Genomic DNA, 11,696 nt, shown 5'->3' on the forward strand with positions numbered 1-11,696 from the left:
CAATATTTTCTCCTTGCCCTGGGAACTCTGGAATTTGGCTATAATATTCCCAGGAGTTTTCTTTTGGGGATCTGTTTTAGGAGGTGATCGGTGGATTCTTTCCATTTCTATTTTGCCCTCTAGTTCTAGAATATCAGGGCAGTTTTCCTTGATAATTTCTTGAAAGATGATGTGTAAGCTCTTTTTATTTTAATCATGGCTTTCAGACAGTCCAATAATTTTTTAAATTATTTCTTCTGGATCTATTTTCCAGGTCAGTTGTTTTTCCAGGGAGATACTTCACATTGTTGTCTATTTTTTTCATTCTTTTGGTTTTGTTTTACAATGTCTTGATTTCCTACAATGTCATTAGCTTCTAATTGCTCCATTCTAATTTTTAAGGAAGTATTTTCTTCAGTGAGATTTTGGACTTCTTTTTCCATTTGGCCAATTCTGCTTTTTAAGACATTCTTCTCCACATTGACTTTTTCGACCTCTTTTGCCATTTGGGTTAGGCTATTTTTTAAGGTGTTATTTTCTTCAGTATTTTTTGGGTCTCCTTTAGCAAGCCAATGACTTGTTTTTCTTGATTTTCTTGCATCACTCTCATTTCTTTTCCCAGTTTTTCTTCTACTTCTCTTACTTCCTTCTCAAAATCTTTTTTGAGCTCTTCCATGGCCTGAGACTGATTCATATTTTTCTTGGAGGCTTTGTATGTAGGAGCTTTGACTTTGTTGTCTTCTTCTGGTTGTATGTTTTGATCTTCTTTGTTACAAAAGAAAGATTCTACGGTCTGACTTTTTTTTGTGACTTCATTTGCTCATGATCCCAGTCAATAACTTGAGTTATAAACTCTTTGTTAAAGTAGGGGGTCTGCTTCCAGTATGGAGAACGTACTGCCCCAAGCATTGGGGGTTTTGTGCAACTGTTTTCAGTGATGTTTCTTGGGACCTGTAAATTTTCAGTACTTCCAAGGTGGTATTATCAAGGGTGAGGTGTTTACCCCTTTCCTGGCCTGTGCTCTGGTCTATGAGTGACCAGAAGCACTCTCTACTGCCTTGGAACTGTGAGGAGCATTCCCTCTCCACTGCCACCACAAGCTGCACCACACCAGTTCTCCTGCTTGCCCCAGGGCCATCACCCAGAACTTTGACCCTGATCCAAGCACAGGCAAAAAAAAGAGATTCCTGCCTCAGCATCAGCAAAGAGATCCCTGCAATCCCTCTAATCAGCCTCTCATTTTGCTCTCTGTCTGTTGGCAGAGAGTTCAGGGAGCAATCGCTGCCCTGGGGCTGTGCTGGGATTGGGGTTAGGACTGATCTTCTCTCTCACCTTGGTCACAGACTTTTCCTACTGACCTTGTAAGTTGTCTTTGATGTTTGTGGGTTGAGAAGTCTGGAAATTGCCACAGTTGCCAGTGATTCAGTCCTCTGAGGCTTGCTCTGAGTTTGCCTATGCACCCATGCTAAACTGAGTTCTTCTCCCAACTTGGCGTGATAAACCTTTCCTATCAGCCATCCAGGTTGTCTTAGGCTGGAAATTTGTTTTGCTCTGTCTTTTTGTGGGTTCTGATGCTCTCAATTTTTTAGAGCCATTTTTTACAGATGTATTGAGGGGCAGCTCAAGCAAGTCACTGCTTTTACTCCACCATCTTGGCTCTGCCCCCCTATCATTCATTTTCAAAGATGACCAATGATATCACAGGGTGATGCCTTTTCTGTGTGTGAATTTGAATTAAGTAAGGTAATGTTACAGGAAGTCGAGGACCTCACTCTCTCTTCCAGAGTCATCAAAGTTCAATGGCAAAACAAAAGTTAGGACAACTGATGATGGCCCAGGATGCAGCAGATAACCTTGGCATCTTTCATGTCTGACCAAGCTCTAAGCACTTCATAGCTCTTACTTCAGCCACCTTCATGGCCACTGGAACAAATTGTTCTCATCTACCCATTCTGCCAGGGAAGTCTACAGATACTTGGAGTACACTTCGCCCTAACTCACCAACAAGTTTGAGTACTCTCAGTTACCTTCAACCTGGTTTAGCTCATCTGCCAAAGATGATTTTTTTTTTTTTATCAGAGAATGGCCTCTGTATATGTTATAGTTTCTTGGAGCCACAGGTGAGAGTTGGAGAATAGGCAGACCATGAAGATAGATGAGCAGCTTTGAAAATTGCTTGACAAGCCCTCACACCAGAGGTGCTAGTCCTCTGTGAACATTACAAACACCCACCCACCCACCTCTAAATACATATATACACATAATCTCTTTCTGTATGTGTTTCCATATTATATGTATATGTATGTGTGTGTGTATATATATATATATAAAATGTCCAACTCTTTATCTCTCTAAATATATATAAATATATACATATATATAATATACATACACAGACACACACAGACACACACACACACATATATATATATACACACATATACACATACACACACACATATATATGTGTATATTCACTGGATCTGTGGTAAGATTTATTTATTCTTTGGATAGCTTTTTGAACCACAGAATCCAACCATAAATTCTGGGTAAATAATGGAGACCAGAACATGAAGTATCCCAAGTGCTATGGAAAACTTGTCTGGATGTATGTTTTCTAGTCTTGCACCAAGAACTCCTACATTTGGTAGTTGAAAGTGTTTCAATATATCAGCTAACCACACTTTCATCTATGTGGCTACAACTTCTGCTGGTATTACAGACAATATCATTAGTTTTCATGTCTAAATTATTTAATTCCTTAATGGTTTACTCTTTGGTGATGAACCATTCAAATTAATTAGGTAGAGTTGAAAAGGGGTCATATGTAGACTTGATATTGAGTGAAAGGTGTAATCATAACAATTAGAGTTATTAAATATTGGAAAAGCACACTTTAAAAAAGTAATGGCTTTCTTTTCTTTGGAAGTCTTCAAGCAAAAATTGCATTCTAACTTATTGGATATTTTATATTAAGGGTTCTATTTAGGCTTTAGATTGGACTACATGCCTCTGAGGTCTCTTCTAGTGATGAAATTCTATGATTGTGAAATACTCAAATAACTGATATGTACTTGAGTTGAACTCCCTTAGTCTTTGGTAGCTTAGGGACACATCCATACCAAAATGAGGCATTAAAGATGGAGCTGGTACATTGGAGCTAAAACATGATGTTTCTGTTGTTGTTTTATTACTTGAATTAGGAAGAGTAGGCTGGGGAGAGAAAAAGACAGATAGCTGGAAATCCCTCTAGACTGATGCAAATTATGTATGAATCAATCATTCTCTCTCTCACCTTCCCTCTCTCTCTCTCTCTGTCTCTCTGTCTCTGTCTCTCTCTCTCTCTCTTTCTCTCTCTCTCTCACACACACACACACACATACATTTATTCATATTAAAAAATGCTCATTTTTCTATCCTTGAGAAAAAAACAAACATTATCCAGTCTTCCCTGTAGAACTCACATACAATATGTGAAACACACACACATGTACATACATACATATATAATATGCCATGTATCATTTTTTAGCCATTGATAAAAGGAAATGTGGCAATCAATTTACACTTCTCAATATAATTTGTTTGCATCTTTGTCCTTTTTAATACAATGTTAATCCCTGCCCCTCCTCTCTTCCCCAATGCCTATGCTGCTCTGGTTGGTTTCTACCCTTCATTAAATTTAGATTAAGTATTTTGCTTGCATTCCTAATGACAAAATGAATCTCAGACTTCATTAAAGCTATTTGGCTTCAACTCAAGCCTAAGAAGAAGGGTAGAAGAAGGAGTTAAAGGAAAAATGAAAAAAAAAAAACAGATTCTACACAGCTGGAAATCCTTCTGTCTGATCTTCTCATCCACTTCTTCACAACTTGCATAAAAATTATTAGAGACAACTAAGAAATAGGATGTCTTTTTGGAGCCATCTCTTTGGAAGTCACTACTAATGGTACAAGACAGGCTATCTTTGAACCAATGAGAAGATTCACAGCAACTCAGTCTATAGTTGAGGAATGTGACATGAGATTTCACTGAGAGTAATTAGGTAATTTTTACATATTTCACCCAATGGACCACCCCTGTTTTTGCATTATTTATAATCCTAGACAGAATGATTTACTCAGTAGAGCTCAGAAAAGCCAGAATAAAAGCTGGGTAATCAGGAAAACAACTATTTTGCAAGAGGTAAAATACCTTTAGCCCTTTACTACTCTAATTACATTTTATATGGTCTAGATTATTTCCTACTGAGGTTAAACAAAAGCAAGGAAAACATGATTAGGGTATTCATAATTAATTATTGAATTCATTGACTTTGTCTCCACCAATCAAATTTTGCTTTGCCCTCTACTGCATCACCTCCCCGAAATTAGTGTCAGCAAATTAGGTTTTGCTTTTGGACTTCCCATTTGATCCATGAGACATAGTGTTATTTTTTTTTCATCCTCTCTTTAAGATAAAATATATGTTAATGTCTTCAAGAATGTCTAAACAACTATAAAAAATGCCTAGGGTCATTGAAAGTGTAGCTATTAGTATTTTGGTGAATTGTGCTTTTTTATCAAAGACGTCTTTGAAGTGTCTCTCTCTCTCTCTCCATATATATATATATAATGTGTATATATATATATATATGCACACATATACATACACACATACATGTATATGTATGCCAGAAATAGAGAAATTAGAAAGAGGGGAGGCTTTATGGGGAAATAAAAAGAGTTCATAATTTGATGATCTTCTTACTGATCCTCTATCACACAGTCTATGTCTTTTCCAATCTATTCACATAAGTGCAAAAATAACCTTTCCTAATCCATTCAGTGGTGAAGAAGCTGAGGCCTCCAGGCCACATATGACCTTCTAGGTCCTGGGGTAAAGCCTTTTAACTGAATCCAAGTTTTACAGAACAAATCCTTTTATTAAAGGGATTTGTTCTGTGAAGTTTGGATTTGGTCAAAGGGTTGCACTTGAGGACCTAGAGGGCCACATATGGCCTCAAGGTGGCAGGTTCCCCACCCTCGAATTATTATATAATAAAATCCTTGCAAGCAGGAACTTTTTTTTTCCTTTCTTTATATCCCCAGCTCTTAGCACAGTGACTTGACACATTGCTAGTATTTACTAAATATCTATTGACTTGAATTAATGATTATGATCATGTTGTGGCTCCACTCATAACCTTTTGGTAGTTTACCATTGACTAACAAAGTTTAAAATTATGATCCTTTTCATTCAAAGCCATCCATAATCTAATGCTAATCTGCCTATCAAGTCTTTTTTTTTATGTTGTTCTACTTTACATATTCTATATTCTAACATAAGTATTCTACCCTGAATCTTCTATTCTCCTTTGGCTTCCTACAACATCTTTACCCTTATTCAATACCTTCTGTCATGCTTAAAACAAACTCTTTTCCCAATTTCCATTCTCTGTTCATTGACATCTCTTTTTTTCCTTCACAGACTAATCCAGATGCCATCTCTTCCATGAAATATTCTCTCATTCCTCCAAGTAATAGCCACCTCTGCCTCCTCAAATTTCTCATAGCACTTTGTCTAGCTCCCTTCATACGTATTTTACATTGCTTTATAATGTTCATGTGTTTTGTCATATCTTTCCTTTCTCTTGTCACTAGTATGTAAAATCCTTGAGGATGAGAGGATAATTGAGATTTTAAAAAACAAAAGTTTTCATCTTTGCATCCTCAGTGCCTAACACAGAGTAGGCACTAAATATTTGTTAAAATAAACTGAATTAACTGTCATTGTTTTTGTTCCTGAGTAAAGAGTATTATTTATATGTGATTATAAAATGTCGTTAACTCAATTATAGCATCTAGGAGATAATCTCATATATGTGCCTTAGAAGTAATAACCAGGTTCAAGGTAATCTGGGCTTCAGGATCCACTCAAAACCATAGCTTACAAGTTTAGCCAGAGGATAAATTGACATATATGTGTATATGACAAGCAAAAAAAGTAATAACAAAGTTTTCTCACTATTCATATGTGAGATACTCTCTCCAAGAAGTTATCATACTCCCAGTTAGGTAGAACACATAAACAGAGACCATATTTTTTTTTAGAGAATGCACAAGAAAGGCACATATGGGAGAGAAATGTGTGTGGGTAGAGCAAAGACATGCGTGGGTATAAAGCACGTTTCAAATGTCTCAGAACTATGATTTCTTTTGATGATATCCTTGAACTGCTTAACGACCGTTTGTTATATGTTTTCTCTCTGTTGTCCCCTGGATACATAATTTTTGCTGGGGGTCTTTACCCATCTCCTGGTTCCCTGATCTCTACCATTCTTGTTTATTGACCTTCAACTAATTGATTTTTTTTAAATTTTATTTTAAAACATGATTTCCTATTACCTAAAATGGATAAAAAAGGTCATTTTGACTATAGAAACACATTTTTCTTCTATAGATTCATCTAGAGCTGGTAAGTTCTCAGGCCTCACCTAGATAAGTCAGTTGAACTTTATTGCATTGTTTGACTCCACATATCATACCCACTTTGTAGTACCATGATTGCTACCCATGCCCTTATTAAAGTTAACTTGAAGCATATTAAATTTTGCTCCAGTCTTTTATTTTAACTCTGTGTGTGTCTTTCTGTTTCAAGCATGTGTCTTAAAAACAACATATTGTTGAATTTTGTTTTCTAATCCATTTACCTCTTCACTTCCATTTTATGGGTGATCTAAACAGGTTTATGTTCACAGTTAAGATTACTGTGTATCTATTTCCTTCCATTTCATTTTCTTTTGTATCTTCTTCTCTCTCCCTTTTTGTCCTTATCTTTTTATTCTTTTCATAAGTCTATTTTGCTTCTAACCACTGCCTTCCAAACTGCCCTCCCTTTTTTATTACCCGACTTCCTTTCTCTTATCCCGTTCTCCTCTTTTTTTCCCCTACTGGATATGTTACATTTCTTTTTTTTCACCCTTTTAAAAATTATTTACTTATTTATTTTTAATTTTCAACATTCACTTCCATAAGATTTTGAGTTCCAAATTTTCTCCCCATCTCTCCCCATAAGTTACATTTCTATACAGAATTCTGTGTGTGTGTATGCATGTCTGTGTATGTGTTTTTAATGTATATTTGTGTGTATAGTTTATATAATATATATGTACACACACACACACACACACATATATAATATGTTTTTCCCTCTTTGAACCAATTCTGATGAGAGTGAAGTTGTTCAAGCATTGCCTGTAAACCCCTGCCACCATTTTCCCCTTTACTATAAAAGCTCTTTCTCATGCAACTCTTTTTTTGTGAGAAAATTTTCTTTGTACCTATTGCCTTCCCCTTTTTCCAAGTACATCCCTCTTTCTCACCCTTTCATTATTATGGAGATAATTTGAACATAATCAAATCACATCCATGCCCTCTTGTCTATGTAAACCCATTTTTTACCTGCCTTAATAATGATAAAATTCTTATGAGTTTTACATGTATTATCTTCCTAATAGGAATGTAAATAGTTTACCTTTATTGGGACCCTTACGATTTCACTTTCATGTTTACTTTTTTATGCTTCTCATGATTGCTGTGTTTGAATAGCAAATTTTCTATTCAGCTCTGATCTTTTCATCAAGAATGCTTCAAAGTCTTCTATTTTATTAAATATTCATTTCCCCCAAAAGGATCATATTCAGTTTTGTTGGGTAGTTTATTCTTGGTTGTAATTCTAGCTGATTTGCCTTGCAGAATATCCTGTTCAAAGCCCTCCACTCTTTTACTTGTGTGTTCCTGACTATAGATACACAATATTTAATTTTTTTTCTGGATACTTTAAGTATTTTATCTTTGTCCTGGGAGTTCTAGATTTTCTTGGACTCTTTTCATTTTGTGATCTCTTTCAGAAAGTGATCAGTAGATTCTTTTGATTTCTATTTTACACTCTGGATCTAAGATACTTGGGCAATTTTTCTTGATAATTATTGAAATATGATGTCTAGGCTTTTTCTTTGATCGTGAATTGAAGGTAGTCCCAAATTTTTTTTTAATTATCTCTTTTTGATCTATTTTCTAAATCATTTGTTTTTTTTCTTATGAGATATTTCACATTGTCTTCTATTTTTTCTCTCTTTTTGACTTTGCTTTATTGTTTCCTGAAGTCTCATAGAGCTTCCACTTGTCCAATTCTAATTTTTAAGGAATTATTCTCTTCAGTGAGATTTTGTACCTCTTTTTTTTTCTATTTGACCCATTCTGCTTTTTAAGGAGTTCTTTCCTTCAGTGAATTTTTGTACCTGTTTTACTATTAGGTCAATTTAGTTTTTTTAAGGTATTATTTTCTTCAGGATTTTTTTCTTCTTTTACCAAGTTGTTAATACTCTTTTTAAAAATTTCTTGCATCACTTATTTCCTTTCCCAATTTTTCATAAAGTACTCATCTCTTTCTTTAATTCTTTCAGGAATTCTGTCTGGGCTTGAGTTTAATTAATATTTTTCTTTGAGGCTTTGTTTGTAGCTTTTTTTAAACATTGTTGTCTTCTTCTGAGTTTATGTCTTGGTCTACCCTGACTCTGTAAGAGCTTTTTATGGTCAAATATTTTTTGTTGTTGATGTTGTTTGCTCATTTTTCCAGGCTATTTGTTGTCTTTGAACTTTATGTTAAATTAGGCTCTGCTCACCTGGGTGTGGGGAAGCAATGCCCAAAGATTTTGGCTGCATAGTGTATGGATGTATGTGTATATGTACGTATGTGCACGCGTGCGCGCGCGCGTGTGTGTGTGTGTGTGTATGCATGCTATTCTTTTCAGAGCTAGTTCTGGGGTTCTGCAAGTTTTTGGTGCCTCCAAGGTGATTTGATCTTAGAAGAGGTGTGGTCACTGTTCTCCTGGTCTACCCTCTAGTCTTTACTTAGGAAGAGCTCCTGGTCCCCTGTAGTCACAAGCACTAGAGCTTTTTTTGCCTTGGAACTGTGACCAGGGCTCTTGTTCTGTTTTGACCAATTCCTGATGCTTTTCTCCATTTTGGAAGTGTGATTCAAACTGCATCTGGGGAATAGAGCTGCCAATCAGTGCCAGCTATATTCAATGCCAATAAAGGGCCCCCTCTATTGTCTTTCTGACCAGTTGTACAACTTCTTTCTTGTCTCTTGGAGGAGGGGTCCCAAAGCTTGCCACTGTTGCTGCTCCTATGTACCTGGGCTCTGGAGAGGTTTTTGTCCCAAGTGGCACAAATTTCTGCCTTAGGTAGGAAAAAATCTCACCCTGACTTTTTTTTTGTCCCTGCCACTCCAAAAGATGATTTGAAAAATTATTTTAAAATTGTTTGGAGGGGAATGTTAAGATAGCACAGCTGGGTTGCCCCTAATCCTCCATCTTGAATCTCAAAGCAACCCAGCTACTAATAATTATCAGAATCAGCTGATTCCCTTTACTACAGCACTGAAATGACTAGAAAGCCTCTCCCAGACAGGGAGAACTATAACTCTTTTACAGCATTGCCCAAAGGTATGAGCCAGCAGAGCCAGAAATCAGTGGTCAAGAAAATCTAAAGAATATACCAATGGAAGATTAAAGGTACATGTTTTAACTACCTATGCCTAATGCTAATTAAAATCAATGGCCCAGACAAATATCCAACTTAGGGTAATAAAATTTTGTTTTAATTCCTATTACTGACTGAGACCTTGTGTTTTTAAAGCTTCTATCAAGGGATATGGACAAAAACAGAGTGTGAGGTGACTAAGGCCACAGATTCCATCCAAATCTTCTTTGAAAGCATTCAAATGAAGTTGGTAAAGAACAAAAGGTTAAATGAAAAATAAAAGACTAACACCACCCACTGTTTTGCATCACATTGCTGCTTTTATTTCCAATGCCAGGCAGCCATAAAGTCCTTAACTTTTGTGTTATGTTAAAGATATCAAAACCTCATTTTCTACCTACATAATGAATAAGAAATATAACTGATTATAATGTGCCAAGAACTATTAGGCATTGTGGGATATAACAAAAAAATAGAAAATACTTCCATGATTTTAAGTAACTTCTATAGTTTGGCTGAGGGGGCAAGAATCTGTAATACTAGGTGATAGATTAAAATCATTTCTGGCTTTTATTGATGTCTAAACAAAACTAAAAGAGAAGAAAAGGTAAGACAGTATTTTGTTTAAGGATTAATTAGAAGAATCTGGCCTACTCAGTCTGAAAAAAGAGAAGACTGAGGATGGAGGTGGGAATGACAGCTGTTTTAAGGATTTGAAAGGCTGAAATGATTTATTTTATTTGGTACCAGAGGATAAAGCCAGGAATGACATATGAGTGTTGCAGATGCAAATTTAGGCAGGGTGATAAAAATACTAGCAAAAATAAAACACTAGAAATAAAAACAAAAACAAAATTTTAAAATATCTTCCTAACAGTCAGAGGTGTTCAAAAGCGTATAGCCTAACTGGAATAGTGGTGTGATCTCCCTTATTGCACATCATCAATCAGAGACTGAATAATTGCTCATTGAGTGTGCTATTGGATTGGTCTAGATAGTTACTGACACTCAGTATAACTCAGATTCTGTGACATTATTAAATATCAACCAAGAGCTTATATATGAGTACAGTAATTTAATAAGGGACGAATCAATATTGTCCAGGATAGTAAAGAAAGGCCTTATGGAAGAGCTGGGACTTGAATTGGGCCCTGAGGAAGAGGCAAAGAAAGGATACATTGAATGGAGAAGAGTAGGACATAATCCAATTAGCAAGATCTGTTTCTTGATTGGAAAGGCATGTAACTATTAGAGAGCACTATTTGGAAAAATAAATAGAGATGAATATTAATCAAATTTATGAATGCATTATCGTCTTTAACTTAACTTTTTTTTCACATGTGATGTAATGTGGTTAAATTTAGATTAAGAGAAACACCATTGATATGGTGATTGCCAGTGGGATTTATATCAGAGTGTACAGTTACAAGCAAAATATGTTGGAAGGGACTGTGATGGAGGAAGGAAAATTGTTGTGCATAATAACTTGGTCCTTGTGGGTTTGAGATACTTTCCAACTTATAAACCATTACAGAGCTGCTGTTTTCTTTTAAAATCCTGAAAGGACAGTTAGGAAATCTGATGTCTTCCCCCACCTTCATAATTCTATAACAGGTGTGAGGACATTTTTGGGATATAATTTCATGAATTTTTTAAAAAAAATCTTTGTATCAAGTTTGTCCCAATAGATTGATTATCTCCTAAATAGCACATTGTTGTCCCTTGATTTGGCAAGATCTCTAAGGTAAATCAGATACTCATGCTATAAAAGTGAAGAACATTGCTTGAACTGGATTTTGCAATAGGAAAAATCCTTAACTATGGAGCTTTCTGTAGCTCATTAATCCTTTTAGTAAATATGAATGATCTATGAAACATTTTAAAACAGTTTCTCTATTTTTTGACTTACTTTTCCTTGATACTGTTACAAACTTGGAACATTTTAGCCACCATAGAATCATAGAACTAGAGCAGGAAAGGATCTGAGAGAACATCTAGTCCTAATATCCCAACCCTTCCACCGCCAACCCTGCAGAGATGGAAAGTGAAGCCCATGGGGATCAAGTGACAGGCCTTCTGTCACAGAGGGACTGTATTATAAGTGAAATTTGAACTAAATATCTCTGACAGGAAAGCCAATGCTCTTTCCACTGTCATTAGCAACCCAAGATTTCATAGTGTGGGATGTTT

This window comes from Vombatus ursinus, unplaced genomic scaffold, assembly GCF_900497805.2.
Source record: "Vombatus ursinus unplaced genomic scaffold, bare-nosed wombat genome assembly UNPS02014863.1, whole genome shotgun sequence".
Lineage (NCBI taxonomy): Eukaryota > Metazoa > Chordata > Mammalia > Diprotodontia > Vombatidae > Vombatus > Vombatus ursinus.